This window comes from Macrotis lagotis, chromosome 6, assembly GCF_037893015.1.
Source record: "Macrotis lagotis isolate mMagLag1 chromosome 6, bilby.v1.9.chrom.fasta, whole genome shotgun sequence".
In the NCBI taxonomy this organism is placed as follows: Eukaryota; Metazoa; Chordata; class Mammalia; order Peramelemorphia; family Peramelidae; genus Macrotis; species Macrotis lagotis.
The window spans coordinates 19,552,328-19,566,175 of record NC_133663.1 but is presented as its reverse complement, the minus strand read 5'-3'; the positions used below and the strand labels follow the sequence as shown (position 1 = coordinate 19,566,175).

Genomic DNA, 13,848 nt, shown 5'->3' with positions numbered 1-13,848 from the left:
TTCACTGGAAATAAGTGAAAGGGTGAGAAGAACATCAGGTTAGTTCCCACCTAGAGTAGTGCCTTAGTTTCTTTGGTTTCAACAATTTTTGTACTACAGCTAAACTCAGATTCAAATTTCTGGCTCCATCATCACCTGTGGGACATTATGGAATTTGGCTGACCTCACTGGGTCTCAGATTCCTTCTTTATAAAATAAGGGAGTTAGATTCTAATCCAAGTTTCTTAACTTTTTTGGTGTCATGAACCTCTGTGTCAATCTGGTCAAGGGAGTCAACAGACTCCTTTCTCACAATAATGTTTTTAAATCCGCATGATAAAATGCATAGAATTACAATGGAAATCAATTACATAAAAATTCAACCAGTCAATAAACATTTCCTAAGTGTCAGCAGATAAACAGATACTTCTAATCTAATGACAACATACTAACTAACATACTCATACAAATTGAGTCATATACCAGATAAAACAAAGAAAATAAAGGGAAGGTGCTGGAATTCAAATAGGTTGAGGAAGGCTTCTAATAGAAGGTAGTATTTTAATTGGGACTCAAATTCAGATTATATATGGATATATAGATATATGTTTATAGTAAGTCTGTTTGTATATTTTTGTCATTCACACCCAAAGAAAGAACTCCAGAGCCCTAATGCACCTCAAAGCTCTTTTCATTTTTTAAAATTTATTTTTTGTTTTTTCTTTCTCCTGCTTTCTTTCTTTTGTTCTGAATATTCTTTCATAGTGTGAATTCTATGGAAATATGTATAACATGATTAGACATGTATATCCTTTATCAAATTGCTTGTTGTTTTGGGGAGGGAGAGGGAAGGATGGGAGGGACAAAATTTTACAAAAAGAATGCAGAAAACTATTTCTACATGTTAATGGAAAAATCATAAAAACTAGAAAAGTATTATAGTATATATATATATATATATATATACATAAAGTGATTCAATCAAACTATATTGAGGATACATTTCAAAAATAGTTTGATATATACACCATAGATTTAAACATAAAACAATAAGAAAGCTTTTATTTCTCAAATTAGACTTTATATGGAAAATTTATGGGGGGAGAAATGGAAAAGAATTAGATGATGTGAGAAGGGGTTGTGATTCACAATGGCTGAGACAATACTAAAGTTTGCAGACTGAGACAAAAACCTGTGGTTAGTTCTAGCACTGAGATCATTTTCATAGCTGACATGCTCTGAGTCATCTCAGGGTTACAACATGATGTCAGATTTATCTCATTTGATCCTCACAACCATTTCGTGAAAAGACATTTTTGTTATCACCATCTTACAGATAAGGAAACTGAGGCTTTAGAAAGAGGTCAAGTGACACTTTTGACCCAGCCATACAACTAGTATGTGCCAGAGGCAAACCAAAATTGTTATTAGCCTATTTACTAGCTGGGTGACTTTGGTCAATTTACACCCCCATCTCTGGTCCCAATTATGAAATAATAGTAGATGATTCTTAAGGTTCCTTTTGACTCCAAATTCTAAGACTCTCCATACAGGAGCATGTGGTAACGGCAATCCAGAGAAACAGAAGGGTCTCAAGAAATTCTAGGCAACATTCCGATAGGCTGGCAGAATGTTCCAGGCAAGAGAGCCAGTGTCTTTTATAGTGGAAAGGACTTTAGGGGATGATCAAGTCCAAGTCCAACATTTTATAATGGACTAAACAGATCCTGAGAGGACATGACTTGTCCAACAACATCTACATATCTTGTATGGGTTGGACTGAACCAGGACCAAAGGGATATGTCCCCGTGTAGTCAAGCTAGAGTTTAAGAGAGCAGCTAGATGACAAATAAAAAGAACCAATAATGTCAGGAAAATTGCAGAAGTCAAAATGAAGAGCCTGGAGCTATGGAGTTAGATGATTTCTTCCCCACCCTTCCTATTCAGTGACATAAGCAGATGACAGTGCAGTGATCAAAAGATGATCTAGGTCTGAATCATGGTTCTGATAGAGGAAGGAAGTATGTAGTATGATAGAACATGACATTTGGTCAGGAGCACGTGACTTCAGACTCTGACTGTGTGACTCCAGGCAAGTAACTTAACCTTTCTGAAACTCATCTGTAAAAGGTGGGGGTTAAATTAGATATTACTACTATATTACCACTCAAGGCTGCCCTACTGAATTATGAAACAAATTGTCTCTCTGAGTCTTGAATGGACCCCCTCCCCAATGCTACCTCTTAGAAGTCCTAATTTTCTTCTTAAGATTCAAGGGTCAACCATTTCAAGACATCTTTCTTGATTCTCTCATGTCCCAGCTGCTACTATCTTCCCCTGAAATAATTATTTTGCATGTATTTTTGTGTGTATAGGCATACATGTGTCTCTAGAAACACACATGATGCATGCATGCATATGCATGTTTGTGCTTTCTCCTTGAACACAGGGAGTATTTCATTTTTGTCTTTTCATTCTAAACACCAGCACCATGTTCAACCCACAGTAGTCACTTAATAAATGGTCATTCATTGGCTGATTGATTTCCCACTTTATAGTGGGGGGAAAAAACCAAATGGATAAACCAAGTACCTGAGAATGCATAAACTGTCTCTTCATTTTAGGGGTGAGTTCAGGACTGGAACTGCCATTTGGATGCAAGCTAGTTAGTGGGTGAAATGAGTTAATTCCTACAAGGGTCAATTTTCCTTAAGTGGTGCTGATTGATTAGATTTTTAATTTTGTTAATCTCAAATAAATAACTTGCTTTCCCATTTTATTATGCAATATTATGGCTCATTGATGCTTCAGATAACATGCAGATTTGCTGACTCTAACGAATACCTTTAATAGGAGGACATATGTACGTGTTCAATTAATCTTCTCAATGGCTCCTACATTAACATCTTCCCAATTAGCTTTTCAAAACCCAGACATATGTGTAAGCAACAGAGCATGGATGACTGGTGGCCTTGCCCCATGGCATTCTGGGTAATGTATTATCATAACCTTCAGGAGTTGGCATAGAGGGAATGGATGAGTTCTATGTGCCAGCCTAAGAATTTAACATAGGTGAAAACTGGAACTTGGTACAGGCAGATGGACTTGGAAGTTCCATTTAGCAATGCAGGATGGACCCCATGGTGTTGATAATTTTTACTCAAATTTTTAAAAAATTCCATATTCTTTGTTATAAAGATTATTCTATAGGAGGGGAACTATGGGCATGCTGGCAGTACAAAAACAAAGGGAAGATAGGGGACTCATCTTATAATTACATTGGCATGGAGACTTCCATTTAACCAATTCTGGTTAGACATCGCCTACTGAGATATCTAAGAAACTAAGAGGTCAGGTGAGTTGCTGAGTCACACAGTCTTTAGAAGTTCAAAACAATAGTTGGATTCAGGTCTTCCTGACCTGAGGCTAGCAGCTCTGCAAGACTGCTACTCTATTTAAGTAAAAGGTAATAATAATTTTAAAAGGAAAAAAAAGGGCAATACAAGCAATATTTTAGACTTGTTAAGAGTGACAAAGAAAAGCCTTGCTTTTTGCTTTAGAAATAATAAATAGTAGAATGTTTGACTCAAAGATGATTCTTGTTTCTGACCAATAACACCTTCTTTCTCCCTCTCCTATCTTATAGAAATACAGGAGAAACTTTACAATTTGGTCTCTAGTGGTATTGGTTATCAGTTGTCAATTCCTTCATGCTAGGCCTTTTTCACTGTGTTGTAAAATTCTGTGTTCTGGGTTCCTGAAGGCTGATAGAAGCCAGGCTGGGGTAGGGCTTTCCAAACTAGAAACAAGACAAATCAATGCATTTATATCGCTCCCTTAAGGCTTGCAAAGTACTTTGTGGTTACTAATGAATATTATTCCAAAATTTTAAATAAAATCCAAGCAGAGGGAGGACAGCAAGGTATCTGAATATTAATCATTAAGGAAAGAGGCATGCAGGTTCAACCTCAGAATAACATTCACCGAAATTAATCTCATTAAAAAACTGCAGTCCAAGTGTTTAGCAAACAACTCATCTTTGCCTTAGTGAAGTAAATAGTATAGCTATCATCAACTCTGTTTCCATCCTCAAGCCATTAGTTGTTCCCCATACTGGATGCCCTTCTCCCTCACCACCACCTCTAAGAATCAGAAGTCTTCAAAATTCAGTTCAAGCACTGCCTTCTACATAAAGCCTTTACTGATTCCTTCATCTGCTAATAGTTTCCCTTCAAAAATCTCCTTGTAGTATTATATCTATTGTATTTGTTTTCCATAACCTGATATAGGAACTCAAGAAGTCCCGAGTTCAGGTTCCAATCTGAAACATATGCGACCTTGAGCAAGTTACTGAAAGCATCAGTAAACTAGGCAAACATTGAAAAGCTTAAGTTTTAGAGAAGACTCCAACTTGTCTTAGTAAAGGGAATTTCTTTATATAGATTTCATGTACTATGCCTGTTGTAATGTGGATCTTCTCAGAATTCTAAAGGAAAAAGGGACTGAAATTTCTCTCTGAGATAGTTGCTGTGGTACCTCCATAGTCGGAACACCAGAACACCAGAAATACAAGAAATATACATGGTTTGGGGACAAATATCATTTATTTGATTATAGATAGAAGACCAGAAATTGATTATAGAAGAAGCTAAGGTGGGGTCATTTGCAGATCCAGAGTCCAAACCCAAAAAGATAAAGGATGAGAGAAATGAAAGGATAGAGTTCAGAAATCATCTGCTAAGTTTGAAAATGGAAGTGAAGCTTCTATGGGGTTTCAATTTCCTTATCTGTTAAATGAGAGAATCTAAGACCTCTTAGTTTATTCCAGCTTCAGATTTCTAATGCTAGGATCCCACAAATCCCACATCACAGCAAAGAGGCCAGAGGACAAAGAAGACGCTATTTCATCTATTGTTTGTGCTGGAGGCCTTGCTTTGTGATGGGCAGAGGAGATTCCATAGTTACCCTATGGAAGAGGAGTTACCCTATGGGGGAAGAGCTGAAGTGATAGTGATGTAAAAACAAAAAGCATTCATAAAAGGTATTTATAAATAAAAATAAAAAGAGGTTGCCCTAAAAAAAAAAAAGAAAATGGAAGTGATGGATTCTACAGTTGCTGCTGCCAAGTAAATTGAGGGGAGACAGATAAATAGTTTAGAAACAGAATCACGGAAACCACTCAGTAGATCATTGGTAGGAACACCTGTTCATCTCAGCCATGGAAGCATCATCTGTTCAATAAAGAAGCTTTATCTTCTTTCAAGGGACTTTATGGTCAGTTTTTGAGCCAGAAAGAGGATTACTGAAGTTTTCCATTTCAGAGATTGTATGTTACCCCGAACATATGGGGGGGCCATCACTTATGTGCCTCCACAAAACATTTCTAAGTGTTCCCAAACTTCTTCAAATTGCTAGGAATGTGTGATCCAAATTTATACTTTAGCAGTAGAACCTATGCTTTAATATTGGCGTACCTGCATTATTAGGAATACTTCTTTTGCCGACTGTTAATTAAATGGCTATGTATAAGATCTAAATGTAGAATTTTCTAGAGAAAACCTACAGGATTCTATTCCTCACTTAATTCTGGGCTTAACTTGCTGTGTCTTTGCCGTGACTACATTATCTATGCCAACTTGCAATTTAAAGTTTCCATCTTTCTTTTTTTATGTATTCTGACTGTGTCTATGTACATTTTCTCTGTGCTATGAGAATGTAAATTTCTTTTAAAAGAATGGCAAAATTCATCTGGAGAAAGAAAAGGTCAAGAATCTCCAGGGAACTAAAAATAATAAAAAGAGGCAACATAGGAAATCCGGTAATGGCAGGTCTCAGACTATCCTAAAAAAGTAGTTATCATAGAAATCATTTGATATTGGCTAACAAATAGGGAAGATGATCAGTGGGATCTTTTAGATCCATGACATATGGAAGTGAATGAAGACATTAGTATAGTGTCTAAGAAATCCCAAACTCTCTCGCTGAAGTAAAGACTATTTAATAAAAACTGTTGCAAAAAATTGAGAAAGTTGAGATTATGCAGACTAACATTTTATATCCCAGACTAAGTTAAACTCCAAATGGACACATGAAAGGTGACAATTTGAGCAAATTAGAAGAGCAAGGAAGAAATTATCTTTTTTTTTTCTTTAGGATTTTTGCAAGGCAAATGGGGTTAAGTGGCTTTCCCAAGGCCACACAGCTAGGTCATTATTAAGTGTCTGAGACTGGATTTGAACCCAGGTACTCCTGACTCCAGGGCCGGTGCTTTATCCACTGTACCACCTAGCCACCCCAAGAAATTATCTTTTAGATCTATGGATGGGGATGGGTTCATGGGCAAAAGATTGGGTAAATCATAGAAAAAATGATAAATTTTGAGGATATAAAATTAGTTTCTATACAAAACCAATATAGTTAAAATTAGAAGGGAAATAGGTAATTGGGGTAAAAATCTTTATAAAGGGTTTCTTTAATAAGTCTTATATATCCAAGATATATAAGGATATGATTCAAATTTATAAGAATAAAAGCTATTAATACAAAAATGTTCAAAGGCGTGAAAAGGAAGCTTTCAAAGAAAAAATATTCGAAACCATATTAAAAATGCTCCAAATCAATAATAATTAGACAATTTACATTAAAGCGATCTAGTTTCTACCTCATACCCATTCTATTGGTAAAGATGGCAAATAAAAAATATGATAAATTTTGGAGGGGCTTTGGAAAAACAGGTACAATTTTCTATTCTTTATAGAACTATGGTTTAGTTCAGTCTTTCTGGAAAGCAATTTGAATATGATCAAGAAGTTACCAATCTGTATATATTATTATTTAAAAAAAATAATCTTTTGCTGCATTTTAAGTTCAAAGCTGTCCCTTCCTCCCCACCCCACATTAGAGAAGATTATCATTTGATATACACACACACATATATACATATGTGTATGTGTAACATTTATGCATATATATGTATATGTTTATAGAAAACCACAGTATTCATACTTCTATTTATCAGTTCTTTCTCTGGAAGTGGATAACGCTTTCCTACATACTTTTTAGTTGATTTGACTATTTATAACATTCAGAGTAGTTTAGTTTTTCAGTTATTCTTCAAACAATATTGTTGTCACTGTATCCAACATTCCCTTGGTTCGGCTCATTTTACTCTTCATTATTTCATGTAAGTCTTTTCATGTTTTTCTAAAATTAACCAATTCTGGGGCAGCTAGGTGGCACAGTGGATAGAGCATTGGTTCAAATCCAGACTCAGACACTTAATAATTACCTAGCTGTGTGATCTTAAGCAAGTCACTGAACCACTCGCAAAAAACCAAAAGCCTTGCAAAAAAATAAAATAAACCAAATAAAATAAAATAAACCAATCCATTTCTTTTTTAAAATTATGACTCACCATTTCCTTTACTTGTACAAAACAGTGAATTATCATTCCCTCCCCGGGGGAGGGGGAATCAGTGGTTTAGGATTTAAACAAGTCCTTCAGTTCTGAAGCATCTATTTTGAAGTTTTGGGACTAGCTGTTTTACCTTCAGCATCTTTGGGTTTGGACTCAGCAGGTTTAGCAGCCTTAGCATCAGACTTGGTGACCTTGGTGACAGACTTGGGGGCCTTGGGATTAGACTCACTGGCCTTATCAGTGGGCTTGGCAGATCTGAGGTCAGTGGGCTTGGAGGTCTTGGGGTCAGTGGTTCTGGCAACTTTAGAGTCAGGCTTAGTGATCCTGGGGCCTGGACGTTTGATGCCAACCCTAGGGTCTGGACACTTTGTGGCCATCTTGTAGCCAGCATGTCAGGCACTGGCCTTGGGGATCTTGGACCTAAGGAGCTTGGCCTAGAAGGCCTTGGTGCTCAGGGTCTTGATAGCCTCTGCTCGGGCCTGAATGGCTTTGGCATTGTTGGCCTGCATCTTCTTCAGCCCTTTCTTGTTATGTTTCTTGGCAAAGTGCATGTTTCTCAGAAACTTGGGATCAACCCCTTTTAGAGACTCATATCTCTCGGACCTAGGTTTCTTGATGCCATTTCTGTGCCACTTTTGTGATTGGTGGGTGGTATGATTCTTAGACTTGGCCATCTTTACACTGCAGCCTGAGCTATCAGGCACTCCACTGATCAGAAGAGGCCAAAAGCATGAACGAGAGAAAGGAGGAAGAAGCGTGGGGCAATGTGGGAAATAAGGACTGTGTGGGAGGAAAATCCTGTATAATCAATTCATTTCTTATAGCAATGTAGTATTCCATCACAATCATATACTAAAACTTGTTTAGCTATTTCCCAATTCATGGGCATCCCTTAAATCTCCAGTTCTTTGCCGCCACAAAGAGAATCACTATACGTATTTTAGAACATAGAGGGTTTTTTTTTTGTTTTTCTTTGATGTCATTGGGAAACAGACCTAATAGTGGTATTGCTGCATCAAAAGGATTACACAGATTTATAACTCTTTGGGCATAATTCCAGATTGCTCTGCAGAATGGTTAAATAGGTTCACAGTCCCACTAACAATGCACTAATATACTGATTTTTCCACTCATTAATTCAGTGATATGACTTAGATACATCCACCCAAAGAGATCAGAGAAAAAGGGAAAAGATCCAAAAATAGACAGATATTATAGCATCTCTTTTTTTTTCTAGTAGCAAAAAAGGAGCTTAAGTGACTTGTATTAACTTATAAGGTAATGGCTAACTGAACTATGGTACATGAATATCATGCAGTAGTATTTTGAAATAAGAAATGAAGTAATGTGCCATTTCAGAAAAAAACCCCCAGAAGATCTGTATGAATGGATGCAGAATTAACTAAGTAGAACCAGGAGCTAATTTATACAGTGACAACTACATTATGACAAAAACAATTTTGAAAGACTTTTGAACTCTGATAGTGCAGTGATAAACCACAATTCCAGAGGAATTAGAACAGGCTACCAAATTTCTGACAAGAAGGTGATGGATGCAAAACACAAAATAAGACAGATTCTTTTAGATGGGGTGACTGGGAGAATCTGCTTTACTTGTCTATGCATATTTATAATGAGGTTTTCTTTCTTTTTTTTGTTTAGATGGGGAGATGTGGGAAGAAAATAAAATAAATGCTAGTTAGGTGAAGAAAATCAATTTAAGAAAGAAGATAAGCCCCTTGAGAGCAGAGGCTGCTTTTACTTTCTCTTTGGATCTTCAGTAGAGCCTAGCACAGTGCAAGAATTTAATAAATATTGTTGATTGACTGATCTTTGCCTATCTATATATTAATAGATGAGTATTAGAGCTTGTCTAAGAATGGAACAGAGATTATGAGCAGGAAACAAAGGAGAATTTAACCTGGGAAAACCACAAATGAATGTATCAGGGAAATCAGCTATGAAGTGACTACTGAATAGGAAGGGGAAACCTGAAAAATAGGCAGGCTGAAAAGGGACCTAAGGGAGAAGGTAGAAAGTAAATTAAATGTGAGTCAGAAATGTGGTCTGGCCCATTTCAAACATCTCCATTAATGTGCTGTGGCTTCTGAGCAAAATAGCTCAGCTGCAGAGAGAGCTATTGTATGGCCAATGACAAAGGCCAATGGCTAACTTGAGTCTGACCGACCCGTACCTGGGTACATTCTTACTCACGTGGCAGCCAAAGTTGCAGAGACAGATTGCAAGGAGTTCAAATAAGTGGGGACAAAAATAATCAGAGGAAGGGACTGACTGGAGAAGGAAGATCAAAGGAAGCCAAATGCAGAAAGCCTGGCTGGCCAAGAGTCAAAAAGAAACAAGCTATTTGAAGTATGTAAACGGTGAGGCAAGATAAGAAATGAGAAGTCATAGGGTGGAATTGAGCCAAGAGGGAAGCTAGGCTGACTAGCAGGCATAGAAACCTCCCTGACAGCAAACTAGGTGTGTAGGTTGGCATTTGAAATCAGAATGATATTATAGTTTAAAACAGGATTTCTCCAAAATGGACCATATTATATCAGAATCTTGGATAATCCTCCAAAGAGACAGAAATATTTGAAGTTTTCAAAGTGACTCGGGGAGAGTGAATTCACTGAAGGATTGCTCTTATGCTGGCTGAGTTATGCCCTGGTTGAGACTTTTTCTCTAATATACCATAAAGGTAAGGTCAGGAGCTCCCCAATCCCAGCAGATCTTTTTTAATAAAAAAAAGTCAGCAAAATCTTCATCTATGACTTCAACTCTTACAAAAATACAAGGAATACGGGAAGTAACAGCTTAGTAATGTGTTGGAGCTATGGGTCACATTTTCAATTTCCATTTAAATCCTTATTTGACTTTTTGTTTGGGGGGTGGGAACCCTGAACTAATTGTTTCCTTCAGACCCTAGGCCTGACTGTCCAAAAGCTAATTTGTATGGATGTTCGTAATATCACATTTCTAAACCAGACTCAGAAGAAGTAATTAAAATGATCAAAGGAATGAAATAGCATCTGGGTATGCATAGACTAACAAGATTAGGACTTTTTATCTGGAAAAAGGCAAGGTTGAGAAGGGACATAATTGACAAATTATTCTAGGTAGCATGAACAGGTCTGCCAAGTCCCAGAATTCAACAACCAGCTGTCTGGGTAGGGCTAGGTGATGTCATTTCCATCCTGAGCAGTCTATCCTTAGTAGAGTCACAGAAGACAAGCCCCAAGGAGGGAAGTATTAGAGCAGTTGGTATAGATATTGGAGGCAAGTCTAGCATTGATTGCAGAGGGCAAAATGCTATCTGTTTTGTTACACTCTGATTGATCACCAACCTTTCAGGTTCAAGCCATGGCCTTCTTGGTCCCCATTTTGGAGATCTCTTTAGGAGAGTCCACTATAGGTCTATAGACTATGGATCCATCTTGAATTGGAATAAGTTAATCATTACATTAAACATTAGAAGGACAATATTAAAAATAGATGGGCCAGTTCTGTGACGAGAGCAAGGCCAACCAGTGTCTACTGGAATTAATGGCTTTTGGATTCCATTGTTTTCCACAATATATCATGAGACTTAAAGGACTCTAAACATATTAAATGGACCTTCTGTGGTGGTTTTTATGGGAAAATATGGATAAGAAATACACAGATTAGAAAGCACAACTGGGTTCTAACTTGCATCATTGAAAAGAGGGTCCCTGGCAATGAAACCACTCTCAGTGAATAAACATTTATTAAGTGCCACTCATCATTTAGGCACTGTGTTAGGTGCTGGGTGCTGGTGATACAAAGAAAGGTAAATCACATTCCCTACAATCAAGGAGTTCACAGTCTAGTGGGGAAACAATACGAAAATATCTTTGTAAGTGCAAGATAAATACAGGATACATTAGAGATAATTAACAGAAGGAAGGCACTAGCATAGACCCAGTCTCAGGATCCCAAGAATTTCACTACAGAAAGGTACTAGTGATCGAAATTGTAAAAAGAATGGAATAGAGGATAATGTATTAAAAGCTATAAATGTGCTGTCTTAGTGGATTAAGTGTTCTTTGTTCAACATGACCTGCTTGCAAATAGAAGACATTTTGGTAGAAATTAGGTTTAGATCAACCACCATCTACCACAATTAACAGAAGGAAGTCACTAGCATAGAGTCACTGAGGAGTCCAAGAACTGAAAAGCACCAGATAGATACTAGACCTAAATATATATCATAAAAAGTAGAAGGGAATGTATTATTACCCAGTTATGAAAGGGTCAGGGAGTGCAGTTCTTAGGTAAATAATGCACATGAAGAGATCAATAAAGTCAATAGAGGCAATTTTAACTGCATAGCACTCAAAAAGTTTTTAGAGAAACAAAATTTATACCACTAGAACAAGAAGAGAAACTGTTCAGTGGGGAAAGTCTTTGCAAGAAATATTGCTAATAATGAAATACCAGCTATCTGGATATCTTAGAAATTGATATGAATGTATAATAAGAACATTACCCAATGGATGATACGATCACAAGAGCACAGGACCTTACAAGTCATCTAATACAACCATTTAATTTTACAGATGAAGAAACTGAAGCCCAAAGAAGCCCCAAAGGTGAAGTACCTAAATTCACATAGATTATTAGTAACACTAGGGGGAACCTGGGTCCACTGATGCCAAAACCAGTGCCATTCATTTCAGTGTACCAAATACTAGTGCCATCAAAGGAGATGAACAGTCAGTTTTCAAAAGAAGAAATCTATCAATAATCATATGAAAGAATACTCCAAATCATTAATAAGGAAGGAGTAGACATTGGGGAAGTGGGGGCAATATGGATACAGACAGAGGTAGACATTTTAGGGTATGACCAATGTATTGATTTCTTTTGTTAAACTGTGCTTATTTGTATTAAGGCAAGTGTTGGTAAAAATGGATAAAAAAGATCTGGCGTTAGGAAGACCTGAGTTCAAATGTGACCTTAGATGCTTACTAGCTCTGTGACTCTCGATAAGTCACAGTCTTCATTTGCTCCACCTTCCTCATGCGTAAAATGGGGATCATCACAGCAGGGCAGTTGTGAAGATCAAATGAGATAAGAATTGTAAGATGTTCAGCACCATGTCTTATACTTAGCGACATATTCACTATTAATGTTATTTTTACTCTTTGTTATAGGATTAGACTTATTGAATGAAAAGTGTGTCATTGGAAGGCTGCAGTGATGTAAAACCAGAGTATCAAAAAGATTGACATGAAAAATCCATTTTAGCTAAAATAATCGATCAAAGGCCAGTTACAAAAGTGCTATTAGAGATGTCCACGTGACTCTTAACCTTTGAGGACATCATGCAAATCAAAAGGAACCACATTCAGTTCCCTCTCTTGATAATCTTTCCTGCTATTTATTCACTTGATAATCCTGGACAGCAGAGCTCTCTCACCTCTATGGGCCTTATTGTCCTCATCTATAAAATGAGGGGGGTGGAGAGAGAGAGATCTGTGAACCCCTTCCCAGAATCATATTTTTAAATAATTTAATGAAATGCTAAACTTTCAGTTAGAGGTTATTGATAATAAAGATAAACTTCCCCTTCTTCATGGATTTTGGATTCTTCATGGATTCCCCTGTCTTCATGGATGACTTGAAAATTATCCTGGGAATCTAAAGAACCCAAGTGAAGAATGCCAGGACTAGATGATCTCTAAGCGGCTTTTTTCTGCTGATCCTGTGCGTTGTCTCTAAAGGTGCTATGGTGTCTGAGTTGGAGACCAGTGGCTAGAATGAAGACCCCCTTGGACTGCTCCAGGATGGTGTTTCTAGGACTGGTAGCTGTGAGGGAAACTTTTAATGTAGCTGATAAATGAAATATCTGGAAGGATCAAAGACTGTAGGGAGGAGGTAAAGGCAATCTTGGAGCTTTTAATTTGATCAGTAAGTGATGCTGACCTGCAGAGACAAGTGCCCAGGGCCAGCTGATTCTATTCAGGGAGTTGGGAGCTCCCTGAATCAATCTTCTTTTACCATTAGCAGCATTCCACAATGATAAAAGATTATATAAAAGCTAAGATGAACTGAAGTATTTCCCAAATCCTGAGGTGTTAGAAGAGTTCATTGGACATATTGGAGACTCTAGGAATGAGAACAAAAGCTACACTTTCTGGAATTTATTGGTTGAATCTATGGAAATCCTAAGTCTAAAAGTCCTAGATGGTTAATGAGAAATAATATCGATAACAGAATGGCATCAAGGATTAAGTGCTAACCTTGGAGTCAAACAATCATTCAAAAACTATTTATCAAGCCCCTACTATTCCGCCAATAGCCACAATACTGGCATGTGTTTGCTCTTTTAAAATTTGTGGAGTTGGGAGATTAAAGAACATAGGAATATCTAAATTAGGTTTGAGTTGACTGGAACTTTTCTAGTAGATGAAAAAATTAAGGGGCAT

At 37.1% G+C, this 13,848-nt stretch overlaps 1 protein-coding gene and 1 pseudogene across 2 annotated transcripts in view; both read right to left on the bottom strand.

Moving 5' to 3' along the window:
* Positions 1–13,848, bottom strand: part of SCHIP1 (schwannomin interacting protein 1) — a 220,975-nt gene that overhangs the window by 191,961 nt on the left and 15,166 nt on the right. The gene's annotated exons all lie outside the window — the stretch shown is intronic.
* Positions 6,632–9,162, bottom strand: LOC141490681 (large ribosomal subunit protein eL29-like; annotated as a pseudogene).